General features: G+C 40.6%; 1 protein-coding gene and 1 long non-coding RNA gene across 9 annotated transcripts in view; both read right to left on the bottom strand.

The window, feature by feature from the left end:
* Positions 1-26,199, bottom strand: part of LOC121275778 (triple functional domain protein-like) — a 650,960-nt gene that overhangs the window by 606,671 nt on the left and 18,090 nt on the right. The gene's annotated exons all lie outside the window — the stretch shown is intronic.
* Positions 631-26,079, bottom strand: LOC121275779. Its single transcript, XR_005942564.1, has 3 exons — positions 25,978-26,079; positions 8,074-8,199; positions 631-2,062 (listed from the first exon to the last, which is right to left on the bottom strand). It is a non-coding gene; the product is annotated as an uncharacterized LOC121275779 (long non-coding RNA).

The following is a 26,199-nucleotide window of genomic DNA, read 5'->3' as shown; positions in this document are numbered from 1 at the left end:
AAAAATTAGATTAAATATTTATTAACAAGAGAAATGATTTTAAACACATACATAGATCTACAAATTACTACAATGATAACTTCTGAATCTCCTACTTGATCTGACTCTCAGATACACTTTTGTTAAGGCGACAGTAAGATACACAGATTTTAAAAGACCCAGGCAAAGAAACATGATATTTTGAATTCGACTTGTTCAAGGCGAGTTCTCTTAACTTCAGTCCCTGAAGGCAGCAGCTTGAGGCATAGATGCTCAAGGCTTTTCACGCTTGTAGATCTCAAAAATGCCTTTTTCTTTCAGTCTTCACTCCTTTATACATATTGAATGCAAATACCCATTGTTTCACTATGTCTTTGGACTTTATATTCCTGATAATAAAACCCACTCATAGCATTAAGTTTTACCAGTAATCTTTGGGAAAAATACACACTCTTTCTAAACTTCACCTCGCGACATGACATATTTCACTCCCTCTTTTGAAAACAATCTAGTCTGGTTTATTTAAAAATGAAGAGGTTCCCTTGAGACCTATGTTTCTAAACTTCCCCATGTTTACCTAATTAACATTTCAAATCTAACTTCTCTTCTTACCTCAAAGCACCCAGACTAATTCAATGAAGCCTCAAACACACAATCAGACACAGACACATCCTACTATTACTCGATTTTACAATAAATTTCAATAAAATGATGAGAATTATCCTCACATCGCCCTCCGTATTGAAAAATGAAGCATCATGATTTAAAAAGATAGCTTCATTTTTATTAAACCCATCTTACACTATCTCCTATACTTATCTATATCACATTACCAGATGCATGCATTAACATAATGATATATATATACAAATCCTTCGCATCAACAGAAATCATTCCAGTTCAGAGTCCAGGTTTTTAAATGTCCAATTTTCCCTTTAAGTTTCCAACTCTTGACAAAGCAACTGCAATCAGATTTTCTCGTCCAGTGACATATATAATCTGTAGATTAAATGATTGCAGCAATAACTCCTTCTGAATAACTCCATCTTTGCACTTCTGTCTCAAAATTTGTCCAGAAACTTTAAAGGATTATGGTCTGTATAAACAATTGTTTTTGAATTGTTTGCCACATGGATTTCAAAATGCCAAAATGCTAACACCAAACCCAAAGTCTCCTTTTTGATCATTGAATGTCTTCTCTGTTGTGCATTTAACTTCCGTGAAAAATATCCTATCAGTTTTTCAATTCCAGTGTCACCTGATGTAACAGAACGATCCCAATGCCTATATCACTTGTGTCAATGGCCAACTTAAACTGCTTGGCATAATTGGGAACTGCCAAAATTGGAGTAATGCAGTTTTCAAACTGCCAAATGCCTTCTGACATTCCAGTGTCCATTGAAACTTCTTGTTCTTTTTTAATAGTTCAGTCAGTGGAGCAACCACACTGCTAAAATTTGGTGTAAATTTCCAATAAACCCACACATGCCCAGCAATCTCAAAACTTCTCATTTTGTTGTAGGCATGGGGAAATCCATGATAGCCTTGCTTTTCACATCTCTCAGAGCCACTTTACCATGTCCAATGTCATGGCCTAGAAATGTAACTTGCACTTTTGCAAATTCACTTTTAGCCAAGTTTATGACCAAATTAGCTTCTGGTAATCGAGTAAATAATTCTTCCAGATGTCGTAAATGCTCTTCCCACGTAGGACTGAAAACTATCAAGTCATCAATATAAACAGCACAATTGCTCAGACCTGCAATTACTTTGTTTGTCAGTCTTTGAAATGTCACAGGTGCATTCTTCATACCAAATGGCATGACTTTAAACTGATATAGTCCATTTGGGGTCACAAAAGTAGATATCTCCTTTGTTCACTCCAATAACAGTACTTGCCAATATTCTTTTAGCACGTCAATCCTTATGATAAATTTTGATTGTCCCACTTTCTCAATGCAATCTTCCAACCTTGGCATAGGATATGAATCCGCTTTTGTCACTGCATTCGCCTTTCACTAGTCCACACAGAGTGTGTGTTGCATCTGGTTTTGGTACCAGTATAATAGGCGAACTCCAGTTACTGCAAGTAGACACAGTGATATCATTTTAAAACATGAAGTCAATTTCTTTCTGTGCTTGTGATAATTTTGCCGGATTTAATCTATAAGGATGTTGCCTTACCAAAGATGCAATGTCTACAGGCAGATCATGTTTAGCTAAATCTGTCCTCCCCAACTTATTTCCACAAATAGCTTTGTGTGACTGCAATAGCTTTTCCAAATCACTTTGACACTTGTCTGCAAGATAATTCAATATTACATTTAAATTTTCAAGTACCCCCTTATTATTCAATTTGATTAGAGGAAAATCAATTTCAGAATCCTGCATTTCTACTTCTTTCTCATTATCTACCACCAATAACACCTCCTTTTGGTTCTCTTCCCTGTCAAAGTACTTTTTTAGCATATTTACATGGCCCCTTTGCTTCTTTCTTTTATCTGGAGAATTTATTAAATAATTTGCTTCACTCAATTTCTTTTCAATCTTGTAAGTCCCACTAAACCTTGCCTTTAATGAATCACCCAGTACTGGTAACAGAACTAGCGCTCTCTCTCCAGCAACAAAATTCCGAGCTGTAGCTCTATCTGCTTTCACTTTCATCACTTGGTATATCTTTAAATGTTCCCTAGCCAACTCACATGCTCTGTCCAATTTCTCTCTGAAGTTTGATACTTAGTCCAGGAGAATAGTTTCTGAATTATGATCCACCAATTTCTCATAAATCAATTTCAGTAGTCCCCTTACTTCATGACCATAGACTAGTTCAAAAGGACTAAAACCAGTTGATGCATTAGGGGCGTGCCTAATAGCAAATAACAAGAATCCCAATCCTGTGGATAATCCTGACTATATGCTCTCATCATAGTTTTTGGAGTTTGATGCCATCTTTTCAAAGCCCATTGTGACTCAAGATGATAAACTGTTGTCTTAAATTGTTTTATCCCCAAACTGTTCATTAATTCCTTAAACAGCTGTGACATAAAATTTGAACCTTGATCTGATTGCATTTCCTTACGTAAACTATATCTTGTAAAAAGGTTAGTTAACTTTTCCACGATCTTCTTTGTTGTAATGTTTCTCAAAGGTATAATTTCAGGAAATCTGGTAGATACATTCATTATTGTAAGTATTGATTTCCACTTTTCGTCTTAGGGAGGGGTCCTACACAATCAACCACGACTTGTAAAAGGCTCTTCAAATGCTGGAATTGGAATTAAAGTTGCAGGCTTAATCACTGCTTGTGGTTTCCCTATTACCTGACACGTGTGACATGGGCTACAGAATTTGACTACATCCTTACGCAATCCAGGCCAAAAAATGTTTTGTATCTTCCTCTGTATCTAATAGCTAAATGTCCCCCCATTGGAATTTCATGAGCTATCCTCAGAATCTCATTTCGATACCCAACTGGGATAACAATCTAATCATCTTCCTCCAGCTTTCATTTGCTGAAACATGATATGGCCTCCATTTTCTCATTAACACATTGCCCTTAAGGTAATAACATTCTGGAATACATTTTGCCACTGTTTCTGAGTAAGCTGTTCGATATAAATGTCGTATTTGCAAATCCCTTTTCTGTAACTCCACTATCCTCCTTGAGTTAAACACTTCAACTGCATTGTTTTCCAGTCTTTCTTCCTGAACAATGTTCCCAAACACAATGTGAACTATTGGATTTCAACACCTTCTTCCTGCCTTTGAACTGCCTGTCCTTCTGGTTTTTCTTGTTTCAACTATGAGCCTGTGATCTTGTTATCAAACAATCTGGAAACAATCCAGGATGCTCTCTCTGCCACACTTCTGTTGAAAACACCTCTACAGGCTGTTCAGCCACCATAGGTATCACCCACATTTATGATCCAGCTATATGAATACTCAAGGTAAATTGAACTCCTGCAATGGACAATTTTTCCATCAGTCCAACAGTCACTTTGCCTGTTTTCCACTTACTCTTTAAATTTACCTTCCACGAGGGAATAGGTTTAGCATCTCCATGAACCTCACCTGTTCCTGCAACACTCCCTCTGAACAACAAATGTCACTATTCTACAACATTAAGGATTGACTAACCCCTGCGTTTCTTAAAATTTTAAGATCTTTACCTACTCCACCCTGTACACATGGAAAGACTTTCCCTCCACATACAAAATCTCTAAACATCTCTGCAACCTGCTCCTCAGAATTCTCCTGGGTAAATTGTGAACACATTCCCACTTCTTTACCTATCACTGATTCTTCCTGTTTTTCCTATGCCTGAACCTCAGAACACACAGTACTCTTACTTCCGGTACTTTTTTGCACCCCTATAATTCCAATAGATTTTCCCTGCAATTTCCAGCACACTGACTTCGTGTGTCCAGCTTTATTACAATGAAAACACCTCAATTTCTGAATGTCACCTCTACCCTCAGCACCTTCCTTTTTATCCTGAGGAAAAACTTCTTGGGAATTTCCACCTACTCCTTCTCTTCCCTGACTACGCACCTTCCTTTCACCTTCCCACTTTCTATCCTTTTTCAATTTGAAAGGGTGATGGAATAAAAAATTTAACTCTATGAACTAACTCAATCATCAGCTAACTCTGTTGCTTGTCTTACAGATTCAACTCTTTGGTCCTCCACATGAGTTCTCACTACCGAAGGAACAAAATCTTTAAATTCTTCTAAAAGAATTAGTTCTCTAAGAGATGCATATGCTGTCTCTATCTTTAATGCCCATATCCACCGGTCAAAATTATTTTTTTTACTCTCTCAAACTCAATATAAGTTTGCCCAGGCTGTTTTCTGATATTCCTAAATGTCTGTCTGTATGCCTCAGGAACCAACTCATACACACTCAAAATAGCCTTTTTTGCCACATCATCCTTCCCCAATATTTCTGACAGTGAAACATAAACATCATTCGCTCTACCCACCAACCTGGATTGGAATAACAATGTCCAGCTTTCCTGTGGCCATTTCAACTGTTTAGTTATCTTCTCAAATGAAATAAAGAATGCTTCAACATCTCTTTTCACAAACTTTGGAAGAGCATGTACAAATTTTAACATCTCCCCAGTGGGATCTGATCTGGAAATAAGTCCTTCCTCACCTACTGGTGTCTTTTTTTAACTGCCTGCATTTTAAACTGGAATTCTCTCTCTCTTTTTCTCTTTCCTCCTTTTCTAACCTCGACATTTCTAATTCCCTTTCTTGTTTTTTTTTACTCTCTCCTGTCTTTCTGCCTGTTCCCTTTGAAATGCTCTTTCTTTTATTTTTTCTGCTGCCTCTAGCTCCATTTTTTTAATTTGCAACTGAATTTGAGCCCATTCCAATGAACCATCCTTGGAGAACTCAGCCTCTCAGGTATTCTTTCCAATTCAAATGCTGTGCTATTTCTTCAATTATGCCTGATTTCCTCACCCCTGCAGGTAATCCTAATTGTAACTTATCTTCCAATCCAATTAACATGGCTTTATTTATTTTTTTGTAAACCAACCAAAGTTATACCTTCAACTCCCAAACAAGCCTGAGCAACTGCCAAAGCCATGTTACAGTCTCACCACTGCAAAAAAACCTCACAAAAAACTCCTGAATTCAAAGTGCTTCTCATAACCTTAAGATTCGCCAGCACCAAAAAAAATCAAGGAATTTCAAATATATCCCGCAAAATTTTTGTTATGACACGGCAAATGGTAAATGCTGAGTTGTTCAAATCCCAGAGGGAAACTTGAAACAACTACCACAACTTATTTGCAATTTGTATTAATTTCGAAATACGTGCCTTAAATTCAGTAATAATAAGACCTCCAAGTCTTATAGGTTTTTAAAAAATTAGATTAAACATTTATCAACAGAAATAATTTTAAATATATATACAGATCCACAAATTACTATGATAACTTCTAAATCTCCTCCTTAATCTGACTCCCAGTTATACTTTCGTTAAGGCGATAGTAAGACACAGATTTTAAAAGACCCAGGCAAAGAAACCCTGAACATACCCTAGACAAGTCGAATTCAAAGTAAGTTCTCTTAACTTCAGTCCCTGGAGACAACAGCTTGAAGCATAGCTGCTGAAGGCTTTTCACACTTGTCGATCTCATACATGGGTTTCTTTACAAACAATCTTCTCTCCTTTATATATATTTCCCCTTTTTGGCTGCAAATACCCTTTGTTTCACTATGTCTTTGGACTTTATCTTCCTGATAATAAAACCCACTCATAGCACTAAGTTTTACCAGTAATCTTTGGGGAAAAATAAACACATTCTTTCTAAACTTTACCTAGTTAGGTGACAATTTCATTCCTTTTTTTGAAAACAATCTAGACTGGTTTATTTAAAAATGCAGATGTTCCCTTGATACATATGTTTCTAAACTTCCCCATGTTTACCTAATAACATTTCAAACCTAACTTCTCTTCTTGCTTCAAAGCACCCAGGCTAATTCAATTAATTCACACACACAGACAAATCTCACTATTATTCTATTTTACAATAAACTCCAATAATATTATGAGAATTATTATATCTTCCTGACACTATCTTATCCCACTGAAGTCAGCCTTACCTCAATCTAGAATCTTAGCAGCTGTTCTGTACTTCTCCCTTTCAAACATTACTTTGAACTCAATTATATTACAATTGCATTTAGGCAAATTAACTGCTAACTGAATCTGCCTTATTGCTAAATATCAGTTTGGGAATTATTCACCTATACTTACCAGAGTTCCCACTCTCACCAAAGCCTTTTGCACTGTATTCATGCTACGCAACCACTTCTCTGACTCCACTCACTTTCTCCAAATTAAAAGATGCTGCTATGGGAATCGGTATGGGCCTTAGCTATGTTTGCCTTTCAATGGAGTATATGGATCATTCTTTTCACCAATTCTCCTCAGGTCCCCTTCCTTACTTCTTCTGGTGCACTGATGACTATCAGTGCCATTTCCAGCTCTCATCTCAAACTGGGAAATGTCATCGACTTTCTTTCCACTTTCACCTCTCCCTTGTCTTCACATGGCCCATTTCCAACTCTTCTCTCTAATTTCTCCAGCTCTATTTCTCGAAATCGGCAATCAGTAAATAAGCCCAACAAGTCCCACAGCTATCTTGACCACACTTCCTCCAACACTGCTTCCTATAAGGATGCCACTCCATTCTCAGTTTCTCCATGCATCTGTTCAGATGATGCCACTTTCCAAACCTGTACTTCCAACACCATCTTTCTCTTTAACAGAGGATTCTCCTTGACAGTGGCTGACAGGGCCCTGGACCATGTCTGTTCCATTTTCAGCACTTCTGCTCTCGCCCCTACCCCTTCCTTCCAGAACCATGATAAAGTTCATTTTGTCCTTGCCTTCCACCTAGCTTCTACTTTCAACAGATCAATTTCCTCCATTGCTGCCACCTCCTGCGTGATGCCACCACCAAACACACCTTCCCCTCCCTGCACAGAATTCCGAAAAGACCATGCCATCCATGACACACAAGTCCACTCTTCAAACACCCTCAACACCTTCCCTTGCAAGTGCAGAAGATACAACACCTGTCCTTTTATCTTCTCCGTCCCACTGTCCAGAGCCTCAAACATGTGATTCACTTGTATTTCTTACATTTCAGTATACCCTATTCACTGCGCTTTGGGGAGACCAAAACCACATTAGATGACCACATTGTAGAGCACCTCCTTGCAGCCCATAAGCATGACCCTGACTTTCCAGTTGCCTAGCATTTTAATTATCCCTCAGGCTCTCACTCTAACCTCTGTGCGCTTGGCCTCCTACACTGTTCAAATTAAGCTCAAAAGAAACTCAAGGAATAGCTCCTCATTCTTAAATTAGACACTCTACAGCTTTCCGGATTCATTGCCAAGTTCAACAATTTCAGATCATAATATCGCTCCCATTTTTTCAGACAGCAACTGTTGGGGTTATGATTTTGCTATAGCCATTTACAACTTTGAGACCCATCTTTTGTTTCTTCACTTATCCCAGTGCCATCCCATTTTGCCTTGCACAATCATCATTTTTGTCATTTAATCTCACCTGCCTTCTACACTACATTCTCAGCACTTTGTTGTACAGCTGTGAAGCATGGATGACTTACAGCTACCAAGAAAAAAAGTGCAACAGTTTTCATCTTCATTGCTTGCGGCGCATCCTGGGCATCTCCTGGAAGAGCAAAATCACAAATGCAAATTCAAAGGCAAATCTCCCAAGTATGCTAGTACTCATCAAACAGAGGCGATTTTGCTGGCTTGGGCACAGTTACAGGATGAAAAATAGGCAGTTTCCAAAGAATTTTCTGTATGCTGACATAACGGAGCCAGAAGACCAGCAAGATGCCCAAAACTGCAATTCAAAGATCCTTGCAAGCATGACACGAAGGCCTTAACCATTGACTTTCACACCTGGGAGACGCTAGCCAACTGCAGTGGGAAATGGCATCATCACCTATGAGCTGGCATGCGCCACCACGATAATCAGTGGCTATAGGAGCTTAACAGGCACCAACACCGTAAACAACAACCCACAATGACATCTGATAACCACTCCATATGCAGCACTTGTGGCAGAATCTGCTTCTCATGGATTGGTCTCATCAGCAATCAGCAAAAAAAATCACCGTATAAAACTATGACCAATGGGTTTGCTGCATGTTCACAATCTTACACAGATGGAAAGATGCTGTTGAATTTCCACCCTACCAGAAAACCTTCTCTTTTGTTCTTTCCTCCCCTCCCCCTTTCCTAGTCTCTATCCTTGCTCAAAACATTCCAAAATTTTCCAAATGACAAATGTCATCAACCTAAAACGTTCACTTTATCTCTCCACAGATGTTGCCTGATCTGGCCAGTGTTTCTAGCATTTTTCGTTTTTATATCAAATTGGGCACTCTAGCAAGAGGCAGCAATAATAAGAACCTTACTGAAAAGGAACATTTATTTTGTTGCTTATGTGGGCAGTTTTCTACCTCCAGTTGAGCTATATAATCAATTTAGTTTCAAGTTCAATGTACAATATTCTGTATTTAATCATATAGATTACCAAATTGAACTAATTAAGCTATTCTCCAATTCAATTTGTGATCAACGGTGTGTGTTTGGCATTGCACACAATAGCCATGCAGAAATTGCTGCACAAAGTCACTAGCAACAAGTTTAGGAGTGAGTGCTCAGTGAGCCAATAAACAGTGACAGACTGGTGTGATTGTTTGCTAACAAATTACAGCAACAATGAAATCTTTCATCTTTCAATTTCTTGCTTTCTCTCCTAAAACTCCGCAAATGTGCTTGGATAGCATTCAGTGGACAGAGTCCTTTGCAGCCTCACTCATGTGGGACATACTTCATCAGAGTCTAACCAGACTGAGCCAACTGGACCCCCAAGAAGTCCGAGTTACTGTGGTAACATGCACTTTTAAATCCACGTTGTGGTCTGGAGCGAATAGTACTGGTAGAGACTCCAATTTTCTTTCCATTACATGGCTGACCAAGAATCTCTGCTTCTCTCACCACCTGCCACTGGCGTATATTGGAAGGATTTACAGATTGATACTCAACTTGTTTGACCACATTATGAACGCATCTTCCGTGGCAATCAAATCCTGGAGTGGGACTTGCTTCTGGCTCAGAGGTAGGGGCACTGCCCATTGCTGTAGTGATATCACAATCAAGCATGACTGAAATATACCCTCCACTGTCATCTTGCTGACTGGGAGCGATCTCAACTTGTTCCATTCTTATCTGCCTAATCGTAACCAGGAAATCACTTACAATGGCTTCTCTTCCTGCTCCCTCACAGTTACCACTGGTGTTCCCCCAAGGATCGATCCATGGCCCCCTCCCATTTCTCATCTACATGCTGCCACTCAATGACAACATACAAAAGCACAAAGTTAGTTTTCGCACGTACACTGATAGCACCCAACTCTACCTAACCATCACCTCTCTCGACTCCTCCACTATTGCCGAATTATCAGACTGCTTTTTCAACATCTGCTACTGGATGAACAAAAATTCCCTCCAATTAAATATTGGAATGACCAAAGCCATTGTTTTTGGGCCCCACTCCAAACTCAGTTCCCTAGCCAATGACTGCATCCCTCTCCCTGGTAACAGTCTGAGATTAAGCCAGTCTTTTCACAAGTTTGGTGTCAAGATGAGTTTCCAATCTCATATTCATGCCATCACTAAGACTGCCTATTTACCTCCATAACATTGCCCAATTTCACCCATCTCAACTCATCTGTTCATACCCTATTCATACCCTAGTCACCTCTAGACTTAATTCTTCTAACCCACTCTTGGCTGGTCGTCCACATTCTACCCTCCATAAACCTGAGGTCATCCAAAACTGCTGTCTACGTCAAGTCCCTTTCCCTTACCCCTGTGCTCCCGATCAAGCAATGCCTCGATTTTAAAATGATTCTGGTTTTCAATTCCCTCCAAGGCTCGTCCCTCCCTAACTCTCCTCAGCCCCACAACCCTCCAAAAATCTGCACTCCTCCAACTTCAGCCTCTTGTGTAGCCCCAATTTTAATTGCTCCTTCAGCTGCCTAGGCCCCAAGCTCTGGAATACCCGCCTTACTCCTCTCCACCTCGTTTTCCTTCTTTAACACACTCTTTAGTACCTACATCTTTGCCCAAGCTTTTGGTCATCTGACCTAATACATCATGTGGTTTGATGTCATACTTTGTTTTTATAATGCTCCTGTGATGTCTTGGCATGTTTCATTACATTCAAGGTGTCATGTAAATATAAGTTCTTTTTGTTGATTGTCCAAATTTAATGGCCTCTGTACTGTGTTCAAGAGTAGGAACTCTGGCCCAACTACACTGAGGCCAACTGAGCACTCTTACTAATTCAACACAGTTGGGGACCAAATCTGCAATTTTCTTTGTCAGTATGACTTAGTTATTCACTGGGTAGGCACATTAAGCCACTTGCTCAAATTTTTTCTTTGACATTTTCTCACTTCCATTTTGCTTCCAATCTCCTACTAAAATAATAGAAGCACCAAATATGTTTCTGTTTTATTGATTATAAGCTGTGCAAAATTTAGGAATTAGGAGGTGGAGGGCCAATGTTTTTACCTTATTTTCGGCTTTCTGATGCTTGAGCTTTGTTATTTGCTCTGCTTTCCCCAAAATAGGAAAGAAAATCCTTCTAGCACTTAGTCACATCCTTTACCAAATTCCATTATTCCAAAAAAATTGTCTTCCTTGAACAACTGCTTTATCATCATTTCCTGTCTGAATCACAGCTTTTTACCTCCCCAAAATGGAAATATCATCTTTCCTCCCCAAAATGGAAATATCACAGCTGATCACAAGCAACATGATTCACTTCAATCTGTAAACTTTAAAAAATGTGGCTATCAGCCCATACTAAGAGATTCCAATAATCAGAGTAATTAAATATAATTGTTAGTATCTCATCAAATACAGAAATGACAGAATAGCTGTTAATTTGCTGATTATTTTAAGTAAAATATACGACAAAGATGCAACATAGTTAAAGGCTATGAATTGATTCAGAATGATCACAAAATCCAACTACTAAATGAAAACTTCCTCATTTTCACTTTTGCCAGAATAAGACGACTTTCTTTTCCTAAGTACTTGGGAGTTCAAACTCCGTCCACAGGCACAAATCACCTGGAACACAGCTAAATTCATGGATATGAACCAAGTTAACCAGTGTCATTAACATCAGTTATTAATGGAATTTTGAGAGTGTGTACATCAGATGAAGGAGAAATGCAACGCAAGGAAGGCATCAGCTGCATTTTACAACTAGCTCACAGGTTATTTTAAAAATTGAACCTTGACTCCAAATGTCATTCCATATTTTACATTTTTCACAAAATAATTCAAATTTATCACACAAAATATTTGAAGTCATAATTTACCATAACCAGGGCACAGGACATGCGGAAGGAAAAAAAGGGACCATTGACAGAATCCACATGGGTCAGCAATAAAAACAAAATGCAAAGCAAGTTAATCTGAAAGAGGCAAAAATATTAATGTCTTGTATGCATCCCTTCATCAATATTTAATTGGTCTGTATGCTGTGCATTTCCAGCGCATAGTACTTTTATTTCCGATTTTAAGCATTCATATAAACAGTCCCAAATTTTCCAATTTATCCTTGTAACTGAAGTTCCCCATCCCTGGAACCATTTTTGTGACTCTTTTCTGCACTCTCTCCAATGTCTTCACTTCTTTCCTAAGATGTGCCGTTCAGAATTGGATGAAATACTCCAGCTGAGGCCAAACTAATGTCTTGTACAAGTTCACTATCGCTTCCTTGTTCTGTACTCAATGCCCCTATTAATAAAGCCTAAGATACTGTATGCTTTATCCACCTCTCCCTCAACCTGTCCTGCCACCTTCAAAGATTTATGCAAATATACACCCAGGTCCCTCTGCTCCTTCACCCCTTTTAGAATTACACCCTTTATTTTATACTGTTTCTCCATGTTCTTCTTTTCAAAATGAATTGCTTCACAGTTCTCCACATTGAGCTTCATCTGCCACCTGTCAGCCCATTCTATCAACTTGTTTATAACCCTTTTGAAGTTCTACACTATCCTCCTCGCAGTTCACAATGCTTCCAAGTTTCATATCATCCACAAATTTGGAAATTGCGCCATGGACATCAAGGTCCAGAGCATTAATATATATCAGGAAGAGCAAGGGTCCCAACATCAACCCTTGGGAACTCCACTACAAACCTTCCTTCAATTCGAAAAACATTCATTAACCACTACCCTCTGTTCCCTGTCACACAGATAATTTATATTCATGTTGCTACTGTCCCTTTTATTCCACGAGCTATAACTTTGCTCACAAGTCTGTTGTGCTGCACTGTATCAAATGCCTTTTGGAAGTCCATGTAAACCACATCAACAGCATTACCCTCACCAATCTCTGTTACCTCTACAAAATAACACCAGCAAGTTAGTCAAACACAATTTCCCCTTAACAAATCCATGTTGGCTTTCCTTAATTAACCCAAATGTGACTATTAATTTTGTCAGAATTATTATTTCTGCACGTTTTCGTCAAATGACCATCATCTTTGCATCAAGCAACACAATTTGCCAGCAAGCTCCACAGATCACAGAACAAAAATACAAAAAAGGGAGGGGGAGAGAGAACTGGAATCAACAAGAATTGCTCTCATGCCACAGTTACATGCATGCCTGCGAATAATGGCCTCAAAGCAGCAAGAGTGAAAGCTTAGGAGCAAGTCAGATACACACTTCAATGGCTGGGAAGAAAACAAAACAAGTACATGCACAATACTCAGGAGCTTAAAAAAATCTTCAATTATTATATTATATTGCTCAGCCGATCCAGATCCTTTTTCTGCATACTGGGAACTAAACATATAATGCATTTCACTTAAACCATCTAACAATGACAAAGGCATTTCTGAGGTTACATTTGTTAAAATAATATAGCCACAACACAATTACTACAGATAACCTCACAATGCAAACATAAAGAACTAAATTAATTCTTGTTAACACATTACAATTTGAATGTACCAAACCGCTTTTATGCACAGGGCTGAGTGAAATCCAATAACTATAACAACTTTCAGTGACATAGCTTTTGAAAGGTAGAAAAATGTTCCAAAGCACTTCATGGGAGTGTAATAAGCCAAAAATTGGCAAGGAAGTATTGGGAAGTTCACCTGAAAGCTTGGTAAAATAGATAATTTTTAATAAGGGTCTTAAAAGAAGAAAGAGGTAGAGATGCAGAGATTTAGGGAATGAATTTCAAGCGAAGGGTCTAGACAACCTAAGTCATGGCCACCAACAGCAGCAAAGTGGGAGCAGAATGCTCAGGAGGCCGGAATTGGAGGGTTATATGGCTGCAGGAGGTTAAAAGATAGAGATGGGTGAGGCCATGGAGGGTTTTGAAAACAAGGGTGACAATTTTAAAATTAAGGTCAGCGAGCACAGTGGGGTGTTTGATGAATGGGACTTGGTGCGAAATAGGGTATGGACAGCAGAGTTTTAAATAAGTTCAAGTTTATCAAGGGTGCACGTGGGAGCACTGGAATAGTTGAGGCTACAGTTAAGTATGGCATAGAACAGGGTTTCCTCAATGTTTCAGCAGCAGATGAGCTGAGGCAGGATGGGGATGGGTGATGCTACAGAGATAGAAATAGGTAGTCTTGGTGGTGGAAGATCGGGGATCATGAGCTCAGCTCAGCGTCAAGCTGAACATCTCTGTTTTGTTTATGCACATCCAGTGGCTTCAGGTAAGGGTGCTCTGAAAATCCAGGTTTATTCCAGTAAATACTCATGATTTTAGTATGACAAGAAAAAACGACATGAAAATCATTTAACCAGGAAAGTTTTGTTTTTAGCATTCCATAATGCATAAAACTATTTTGCTGAATTACTGAAAACTGCACCTTCTCTCTTCAGGGTTGATCATGACTATAAGCAAAAGTGTTAAAAACAGAGATAAAAACACAGAGATAGAGGGTCATGAGGACTCAAAACGTCAACTTTGCTCTTCTCCACCGATGCTGCCAGACCTGCTGAGTTTTTCCAGGTAATTCTGTTTTTGTTTAGCAAAAAAATGTTATTGTACACAGAATAACAACTGTCTTGGTGTTATGTTTAAGCCCATCCCACCATTGGGGAGGCTTGTAAAAACAATGAAATGGGAAGAGAAATGCGTATTCTAAATATTAGTCACTGGTTCTTCAAAACAACATTAAATGATATTACCTTGTAGAAACTGACACAAGGGAAAACTGGATGTTGAAGCAGCATCAAGAGTAGCCAGAATTGCTCTTGGCACCATGCATACTTCTCTTTCTGAATTAGAGAGTTTAAGACAGAGTTGCATTGGTCATTTTTGTTAAATGGGTCCAAGCCAAATGATGAAATACAAAACAAGATAGTGGGGTTATTCACAGGATGCAGCTTTACTGACTTCTCCTTCCTAGCTACTAACCCAGTGTCCCAGTAGACTGTCTTAATATGTCTGTCCATAATCAAACAATGTCCATCGCCTGTGTAACAACATTATCACCCAACCATTAATTTTCACATGCAAAAGACAGTGCAATGTGCAATCACAAAAGTGGCAATATAAAAGACAGCAGCAAAAGCATGTAAAGATGAATAATTTTAAAACAAAATCCTAGGCAGTTTAGAGGAAAGAAAACAGCAAGCTAATTTGGTTATCTTTGATTTTGAACATGCCAAAAGCATAAGGTGATGCCATGACAACAGAATACGAGGGAGACGGTGGCATAGTGGTATCGTCACTGGACTGGTACATCCCCCATAGAGATGTGGGGCCTGCAGAGCCACATGCATGCAGTTGTTAGCACGTTGCACTATTGGGAATCTCAAATACAAAAGCAAAATATTACGGATCCTGAAATCTGAAATGAAAACAGAGAATACTAAAAATACTCAATACGGAGAAGGCGATGGTAGTGTCACTGGACTAGTAAGCTAGAGACCCATGGTAACACTCTGGGGACCAGGTTCAAATCCTGCCATGGCAGTTGGTGGAATTTTAATTCAATAAAAATCTGGAATGAAAAGTCTAATAATGACAATGAAACCATTGTCAATTACCATAAAAACCCATCTGGTTCCTACAGGGAAGATCTGCTGTCCTCACCCGGTCACCTCACCAACATGAGACTCCAGGTCTGCAGGAATATGGTTGACTCTTAAATGCCCTCTGAAGTGGCCACTCAGTTGTGTCAAGCCACTAAAAGGCCAATAAAAAAGGAATTAAACCGGACGGACCACCCCGCATCGACCTAGGCACCAGCAATGGCAAACCTAACCCTGTCAACCCTGCAAAGTACTCCTCAATAACATCTGGGGGCCTGTGCCAAAATTGGAAGAGCTGTCTCAGAATGGTCAAGCAACAGCCTGATATAGTCAAACTCATAAAATCATAGCTTACAGATCATGTCCCAAACACCACCATCACCATCCCTGGCAGACTCTGTCGAGAGGGAGTTGTCCTCAACATCGACACCGGACCCTATGAAGTCTCATGGCATGAAGTCAAACATGGGCAAGGAAAACTCCTGCTGATGACCATGTACTGCCCTCCTTCAGCTGATGAATCAGTACTCCTCCATGTTAAGCACCACTCTGAAGAATCACTGAGGGTGGCCAGGGTGCAAGATGAACTCTGGGTGGGGGACTTCAATGCCCATCGCCAAGGGAGGCTCGGTAGCACCACTGCAGGCCAAGCCCTAAAGGACATACCTGCTGGACTGGGTCTGCAGCAGGTAGCGAGGGAACCAACAAGAGGGAAAAACATGCTTGACCTCATCCTCACCAACTTGCCTGCCGCAGATGCATCTGCCCATGACAGTATCGGTAGGAGTGACCACCGCACAGTCCTTGTGGAGACCAAAGTCCTGTCGTCACATTGAGGATACTCTCCATCGTATTGTGTGGCTCTACACCATGCTAAATGAGATAGATTTTGAACAGATCTAGCAACTCAAGGCTGGGGATCTATGAGGCGCTGTGGGCCACCAGCAGCAGCAGAATTGCACTCAACCACAATCTGTAACCTCATATCCTGGCATAATCCCCCAATCTACCGTTACCACCAAGCCAGGGATCAACTCTAGTTCAATGAAGAGTGCAGGAAGGCATGCCAGGAGCAGCACCAGGCATATCTAAGAATGAGATGTCAACCTGGTTGAAGCTACAACACAGGACTACTTGCGTGCCAACAGCATAAGCATCAGGCGACAGACAGAGCTAAGCAAATCCACAACTAACAGTTCAGGTCTAAGCTTTGCAGTCCTGCCACATTCAGTCACAGGCGGTGGTGGGCAATTAAACAACACACTGGAGGAGGAGGCTCCACAAATATCCCCATCCTCAATGATGGGGGAGCCCAGCACATCAGCGCAAAAGATAAGGCTAACGCATTCACAACAATCTTCAGCCAGAAGTGCCGAGTGGACGATCCTTCTCAGCAACCTCCAGAGGACCTCAGTATCACAGATGCCAGTCCTCAACTCTCCACATGATATCAAGAAAGGGCTGAAGGCACTGAATACTGCAAATGCTATTGGCCCTGACAATATTCCAGCAATAGTACTGAAAGCCTGCGCTCCAAAACTTGCCGCGCCCCTAGCCAAGCTGTTCCAGTACAACTACAACACTGGCCTTTAACTGGCTACATGGAAAATTGCCCAATTATGTCCTGTACACAAAAAGCAGGACAAATTAACCTGGCTAATTACTGCCCCAGTCTAATCTCGATCATCAGTAAAGTAACGCAAGGGGTCATCAGCAATGCTATCAAGCAGCATTTGCTTAGGAATAGCCTGCTCACTGACGCTCAATTTAGGTTCCGCCAGGGTCACTCAGTTCTGACCTCAGTACAGCCTTAGTTCAAACATGGACAAAGGATTGGAACTCCAGGGGTGAGGTGAGAGTGATTTCCCTTGACGCCAAGACAGCATATGACTGTGTGGCATCAAGGAGCCCTAGCAAAACTGGAGCCACTGGGAATTGGGGAAAAACTCTCTGCTGGTTGGAGGCATACCTAGCACAAAGGAAGATGGTTGTAGTTGTTGGAGGGCAATCATCTCAGTTCCAGGACATCACTGCAGGAGTTCCTCAGGGTAGCCTCCTCATCCCAACCATCTTCAGCTGCTTCATCAATGACCATCCTTCCATCATAAGGTCAGAAGTAGGGATGTTCGCTCATGATTGCACAATGTTCAGCACCATTCACGACTCCTCAGATACTGAAACAGTGTATGTCCAAATGCAACAAGATCTGGACAATATCCAGGCTTGAGCTGACAAGTGGCAAGAAACATTCGCACCACACAAGTGCTAGGCAAATACCATCTCTAACAAGAGAGAATCTAACCATCGCACCTTGACATTGAATGGTGTTACCATCGCTGAATCCACCACTATCAACATCTTGGGGGTTACCATTGACCAGAAAGTGAATTGGACTAGCCATATAAATTATTGTGGCTACAAGAGCAGGTCAGAGGCTAGGAATCCTGCAGTCAGTAACTCACCTCCTGACTCCCCAAAGCCTGTTGACCATCTACAAGGCACAAGTCAGGAGTGTGATGGAATGCTCCCCACTTGCCTAGATGAGTGCAGCTCCTACAACACTCAAGAAGTATGACACCATCCAGAACAAAGCAGCCCATTTGATTTGCACTGCTTCCACAAACATTCTCTCCCTCCACCACTGATGAACAGTGGCAGCAGTATATACTGCAGCTGTTCAAGAAGGCAGCTCACCACCACCTTCTCAAGGGCAATTCGAGATGGGCAATAAATGCTGGCCTAGCCAGCAACACCCACAGCCCATAAATGATTTTTTTTTAAAAAAGACATTGCAAAATATCTGTTCACTTGTGAACAAGGCCCTTGCTGTCCACTAGCTTACTGTAGATAATTATATCAACATTGTAGCAGACGAAACGTAAACAAAACAGGAAATCAGAGCAGAAGAATAAAATAAGGGAGGAAATTGATAGCAAGGGAGGAAATAGAATTAAGAAGGTTAAACATAAAGTAAAAACAAATCCTATTAAAAATGAGTTAAACTATCTGCAAAGCAATTCACAGTGTACATAATAAAACAGGGAAGCTAGAGGAAATCAAGGGTTTGGTGGAACCAGACGTAGTAGGGATCTGAGACTAAGAATTAAGTATTGCAGCGCATAATATACTTTTAAAAAGATTGCGGGAAAAAGGATGGAATGCGGAGTAGCCATGCATATTATGGAAACATAGAGGGTAGTAGACGATAAAGGACTTAGCTATCACCAGACAGAAATAGAAAAAAAAAATAAAGAATTAATCATACCAATAAGTATAGTCTACAGAACACATAATAGTGGAAGGGAGATGTGGAAGAAATAGGCAAATTAGAGAACTGAATAAAAAACATAACCATGGGGGATTTCAACTACTCCAAAATTAATTGGATAGAAAAGAGGTAGGGCAAAGGTGATAAGAGGAAGGAGTTCCTATAATGTGCATAGGACTCTTTTCCATGTAAAAAGCCTAACAAGGGAAGAGTCACCACTAGGTCTAGTAACGGTCAATGAACCAGAGCAAATAACAGAAGTAAAAGTAGGGGAACGTCAGGCAACAATGACTAATATAGAATATGCTCTGACATGATAATAAAGAAGGATGTCAAGTATGATGAAAACCCAGTTAACAGATTGGGAAAAAGCTCATTTTGAGGAGCTGAGAAGAGAATTTGGAAAAACAAAATTGGCAACAAAATTGACAAACGACAATGTAGAACAACGATATTTAAAACTGGACTGTAGGAAAAACATATTCCGTAAAAAGAAATGACAAACTGAACATTAGTGAGATTCCATGGATAAATAAATAAATGAGGGAACAATTGAGGGCTCAGAAAGGGGCATACATTAAGTGCATAGGCAACAGGCAAGTGCATGAGAAGGGAGAATATGGTTGGATTTAGGAGAAACATCAAAAAAATTATGAAGGCAAAGAGTAACTATGAAATTAAATTTTCAAGGAACAAAACGAAATAAAATATTTTACAGGAATAATAAAAAAATGGAAGTCTGGGTTTGGAATAGGTCATTAAGAGATAGAATAATACTGCAAGTAATGATAGAGAGATGGCAGAAATATTAATTATCTTGCTTTGACATTTACCAGGGACAGAGAACATTCGATGAGATGACGACTAATGAAATTCGGGGGAATTAAGCTGGAAAGGTGGCTGAAGTGGTGTTGGGGGAGCATTTTAGTGATAGCGACCACAACATGGTGCAATTTAAGCTTGTTATGGACAAAGAAACAGACAAGTTGCAAAAATATGTTTTGGATTGGGGAGAGTGGATTTTAGTAAAATAAGGCAGTTTATATGGATTTCAGCAAAGCCTGGGAGGCTTATAAAGAAGGCAAATGCACATGGGATACAGGGTAATTTGATAGGTGGATTCAAAATTGGCTTAGTTGTAGGAGTCAGAGGGTGATGACAGAAGGCTGCTTTAGTGACTGGAAGCCCGTGTCCAGTGGCTTACCACAGGGATCTGTGCATTTATATAAACGACATAGATAACTATGTGGGGGGGTAGGATTAATAAGTTTGCAGATGACACAAAGATTGGCCGGGTGGTTGAGTGTCTTGGGCTACAGGAAGATATAGACGGGGTGGTCAAATGGGCAGATAAATGACAGGTGGAATTTAACCCTGAAAAGTGTGAGGTGATACACTTTGGAAGGAGTAATTTGACAAGGAAGTATTCAAGGAACGGCATGACACTGGGAAGCTCTGAGGAACAATGGGACCTTGGAGTGTGCGTCCAAAGATCTCTGAAGACAGAGGGGCATGTTAGTGCGGTGGTGAAAAAGGCATTTGAGACACTTGCCTTTATCAATCGAGGCATAGATTACAAAAGTAGGGAGGTCATGTTGGAGTTGTATAGAACCTTGGTGAGGCCACATCTGGAGTACTGTGTGCAGTTCTGGTCGCCACATTATAGGAAGGATGTGATTGCACGAAAGGGGGTGAAGAGGAGATTCACCAGGATGCTGCTTGGGGTGAAACATTTAAGTTATGAAGAGAGGTTGGATAGACTTGAGTTGTTTTCATTGGAGCAGAGAAGACTGAAGGGCAACCTGATCGAGGTGTACAAGATTATGAAGGGCATGGACAGGGTGGATAGGGAGCAGCTGTTCCCCTTAGTTGAAGGGTCAGTCACAAGGGGACACAAGTTCAAGGTGAGGGGGCGAGAGGTTTAGGGGGAATGTGAGGAAAAACTTTTTTACCCAGAGGGTGGTGATGGTCTGGAATGCACTGCCTGGGAGGGTGGTGGAGGCAGGTTGCCTCACATCCTTTAAAAAGTACCTGGATGAGCACTTGGCATGTCATAACATTCAAGGCTGGTAAATGGGATTAGATAGGTAGGTCAGGTGTTTCTCACATGTCGGTGCAGACTTGATGGGCCAAAGGGCCTCTTCTGCAATGTGTGATTCTGTGAGGTAAGTGCATTTAAAATAAAGAAGTAAGTGTATTAAATAAACTAATCAAAGTCAAAGAAAATAAAACCCCTGATCCCAATAGATTGCATCCATGCATTTTGAAAGTACCTGGGGAAGAATTGCAGAGGAAATGCTACACATATTTAAGAATTTGTTCGAAAAAGGTATAGTGCCAGAGGACTGGAAGATAGCTAACATAATACATATATTCAAGGAGGGGGAGAGAAAATTGCCCTTGAACTGAGTGACTTGCTAGGCCATTTTCGAGGTCAGTTAAGAGTCAACCACATTACTGTGTGTCTGGATTCACATAGGGGCCAGACTAGGCAAGGTAGATTTCCATCCCTAAAGGAAATTTTATTAATTGAATTCAAATTCCACCAGCTGCCATGGTGGGATTTGAACCCATGTCCCCACAGCATTAGTCTGGGCCCCTGGATTACTAGTCCTGTGACATCAGCACTACACGATTGCCCCCCCCACCCCCTAGTGACTGTACACTAATGAATAAAATCATTGAATCGGGACAAATGACACAATGGATTGCTAGCTGACTTCAAGACAAAAAGCAGAGAATGCTGGTAAAAGGTAGCTACTTAGAGAGGTAGAAGGTGGGAAGTGGTGTTCCTTCCACAAGGATCAATGCTGGGTTCACAATTTACATCAATGATTTGGACTTTGGAAAAGACTACAATTTCGAAATTTGCAGATGTCATCAAATTAAGGGGTGGTGGGGGGGGGGGGGAATCATCATTACTGAGGAGGACAGCAAAAATTACAGGAAAGCATCTTAAACTTGCAGAATGGATAGATAATTGGCAAATGAGGTTTAACACAGATAAAATGTGAGGTAATACATTTTGGTAGTAGGATTAGGGAAGTCAACAGTAAATTAGAAGTCTAGGTGAGGTAGAGGTACAAAAAAATCTCAGTACAAAAACACCAATCACTGAAAGTTGCTCCACAGGTTAACAAGGTCATAATTAAAAACAAACCAAGTGCTAGGATTCATTTCTAGAGGTGTAGAATTGAAAAGTGGGAAAGTTATGCCAAAACTGTATCGAACCTTGGTTAGACCACACTGGTCATCATATTACAAAAAGGATTTAGAGACAATGGAGAGGGTGCAGAGAAGATTTACAAAGAGGATATCAAAAATATGACAGTACACCTATCAGAAAATGACAGACTGAATCTTTGTTCTCTTGAAAGGCCCAAGAAGTGACCTAATAGAGGTCTTCAAAATTATGCAAGGTTTTGACAGAGTAGATGTCGGAAATTCAGAAGAAACTTCCTTACCCAAAGGGTGGAAAGAATGTGCCACAGAGTGATAGATGCGAATAGTATAGATACATTTAAAGTGAGGCTGGAAAACATTTGAGGGAGAAGATAATGGAGGGTTATGCTGATAGATTTAGATGAGGAAAAAAAAAGGAGGCTTGAGTGGAGTATAAACACTGGTTAGCTCAACTGGCCTGTTTCTCTGCTGTATATTCTATGTAATCATGTCCTTAACAGAAACCTGGATGAGGGGTGATGACATCTTTCCCCTTAATTAAGCCTCCCCACCTGGCTATATCTTCCACCACTGGCCTCATCAAGACCATTGAAAAGGTGGCCTAGCACTTAACACCAGGTTACACCTTGACCTGACGCCTTACTTCTCTGGCACTTTCTTCTCTTTTGAACACCTAACCTTGTTCTCCCCCATCAACTCTCTTTCAAAATCATCATTTTCTACTGCCCACCTAAGTACGAAGAAAAAGATCTCACTGAGATATGTTTAGTTTTCATCCCTCAGCTTCGGCTTCTCATCCTTGGCAATCTCAACCTCCGTCCTAACTCTCCATGTTCTTTTTCCTCTTGAGTTCACTGCCCTCTTATCCTCCTTAAATCTCCTTCTCCATGTAAACTCTCCAATCCATATTTACAGCCATCTCCTGAACCTCGCTAGCTCATGTGATCTTGCTCGGCTCATCACATCAATCCCAGATAAGGCTATCGCTGATCACTTCTTCATATCACTCACCATCCACACCCCAATTCTATCTCCCCCTGCATCTGTCCTTGGAAAAAACTTTTTCCCAATGCACTTACAGCTATGATTTCAAGATACCAACCGTCTAGCCTTTAGTCCTCTGTTCACCACACCATTTCTGCAGTTACAGATCCGTTCAACCACACCCTTACCTCCACCTCTGATGCTTAGCTCTCAATAAAACCATTACTCTTTCTCACCCTGGCTATTCCCCCTGGTACAACCCTCATCTCCTATCCCTTAAATCCAAAGGGTGCAGACTTGAAGGGTTATGACAGACAACTGGTTTAGCCATCCAGCACTACATCTGTCTGGATCACAAAGCAATACTGGGTCCTGCTTTTATCTGCTAAAACTGCTCACTATCCTAGGGTCGTCCAGGTTCAATTCTCTACTGCAAACTGTCATCTAAAACTCCTCTCCCCTGGCTCTTATGCCCTCACTTGCAACAATAAGTATGAGAAGCTCATGGATTTCTTTGTCATAGGATCAAGACCATTCGATAGCTGACTGTCGCTTCCCTCCCTTCCACTGAATGACTGGGCCAAGCTTCCTCCAAAGCTCCCCCCTGAACTCACATCTTGCTTTCATTTCTCTTCTATCTCCCCTAATGCTCCCTCTGAGCTCATCTTGTCAATAAGATCCATCTCCTGCTCCCTCAACTCTATTCCCACGAAACTGCTGACCACCCAACTTCTGCCCATGGTCACCATGTTTGCTGATATTGTTAAAAATTCTCTCTTGAAGTGCTGTCTTCCTCTCCTCTAAATCTATCACCACTCCTCTCAATAAAACAACTTTTGACCCCAAGATCTTTGCAAACTACTTTCCAATCTCCATCCTTCTTTTCCTATCCAAAGTCCTTGAATACATTGTCATTCCACATCTGAATTGGTCCAAACAGGTTTCCAGCCCTGCCACATTACCAAAACTGCCCTCATCAACATCACAAATGACATGTATGTGACTATGACAAAAATAAATTATCCCTCCTTGTCCTTCTCGACCTCTCTACAGCCTTTAACAGGTATGATGACACCATTCTCCTCCAACACCTCTCCACTGTTATTCAGCTGGATGGTACAGCTCTCACCTGGTTTCATTCTTATTTATCTAATCATACCCCTTCCTGCTCCCACACCGTTCCCTCTGGTGCCCCCACAAAAATATATCCTGGCCCACTATTTCTCATCTACATGCTGCCCCATGTTGATATTATCCAAAACTACAGGACTAGTTTTCATATGTACACTGACAACACCTAACTTGACCTCACCATCACCTCTCTCAAATCCTCCACTGTTGCTGAATCAGATTTCTTATCCAACATCCTGTTCCAGATGAGCAGACATTTCCTCCACTTAAATATTGGGAAGACTGAAGCCATAGATTTCAGTCACTGCTCAAAGCTCCATTCCCAAGCGACCAAACCAGTCCCTCTCCCTGGTGACTGTCTGAGACTGGAAGCCAGACTGTTCAAAATTTGGTGTCATATTCGACTCCAAGATGTGTTTCTGACCATATAATTGCACCATCACTAAGACTGCCTATTGCCACCTCCCCAACAATGTCTGACTTTGCCGCATCTCAGCTCATCTGTTCCAGAAACCCTCATTCATTTCTTCGTTCGCTCTAGACTTGAATATTCTAAAGCACTCCTGGCTGGTTTCCCATATTCTACCCTCCATAAATTTAAGGTCACCTAAAACTCTGCTGTCCCAGTCCTAACTCGCACCAAATCCCATTCACCCATCATTTTTGTGCTTGCTGACCTACAGTGGCTTCCAGTCAAGCAATGTCTAGATTTTAAAATTCGCATCCTTGTTTTCAAATTTCTCTATGGCCTCAACACTCCATATCTTGTTATCTTGTCCAACCTCACAACCCTCAAAGGTATTAGTGCTCATCTAATTCTGGTCTCTTGAACATCCTTGATCTTAATCAGGCCAACATTGCTGGCCACCCTTTCAGTTGCCAAGGCCCTAAGCTCCAGAATTCCATCTCTCAGCTCTTCACCTCAATTTCTCCCTTTAAAATGCTCCTTAAAGCCTTCTTCTTTGACCAAGCTTTTGGTCATCTGATGTAATAACTCCTAATGTGGCATTAGCTTGGTGGCATACTTTGGTTTGTAATGCTCCTGTGAAGTATCCTGGGACATTTGGTTATGTTAAAGGTGCTATATGAAAGTTATTTTTTAGTTACTTCTTTTATCCTCTCCAAACACAATTGCTAAGTGCAATTGTGCAATATAGTAACATTGTTGAACTGTAAATCATCACTATAAAAAATGAACTTCAAACTTGCTTTTTGTTTTTCCACCAGAGACTTTGGCAAAATTACAGGGCGGAATTCAAGGCACAGCACAGGAGCCAGAAGAACTCTCCTGTCTGGAATCAAATCTGCATTATTACTCTTACCTACATATATTATTGTAGAACAGACTTCAGTTGGTAAACATGCAGACAGCTAGAAGTTTAATCAGGGGCAATGGCACACTGTGAGGCCTTGTTAATTGGAATCTTCCATTATCACAAGGTGACAGACAGTTTCTGCATCCCTTAGTGATGATTGTGCTGCCCAGACTCTCCAGGGCTCAGTAATCAAATTGGACAAAGGATATTTCTATAAATCTAGTGATTGCAATGCTAAAATCACCTCCGCCATGTATGACCTAAGCACATTTGCGCTAAGGCAATTGCACACAATTATGCTAAAGATTAGTGGAAACAGGGAAAGGACACTCATCTCCTCTGGCCATTCAGTTAAGATCAAGGTTAATCTATGCTTTAACTTCATCTACCTTGTTCTCCTAACCATAATATCCTTGCCTAACAAAAATGAATCAAACTCAAGTGTAGAGATACACTACCTTTAGTTGAACAACGAACTTCATTTACAGAGCTGCTGAATGAGCTGCAGCCCTCTAACAAGGCTACAATACACTCTCTAGACTAGGAAAACTCCGCCCGTTATAAGCTTCCCCGTGCTCGCTGCTGATTAACTGTTCTGACCACGTGACCCTTACTCAGTAAGGCTGGCCTTAAAGCAACAATCACCACATCCCTCCCTCTTTAATTTCTTATTTACACAA

Source organism: Carcharodon carcharias, chromosome 3 (assembly GCF_017639515.1).
Source record: "Carcharodon carcharias isolate sCarCar2 chromosome 3, sCarCar2.pri, whole genome shotgun sequence".
Taxonomy (NCBI): Eukaryota; Metazoa; Chordata; class Chondrichthyes; order Lamniformes; family Lamnidae; genus Carcharodon; species Carcharodon carcharias.
The sequence above is the reverse complement of the archived record's forward strand: the minus strand, read 5'-3'. Positions and strand labels throughout refer to the sequence as shown.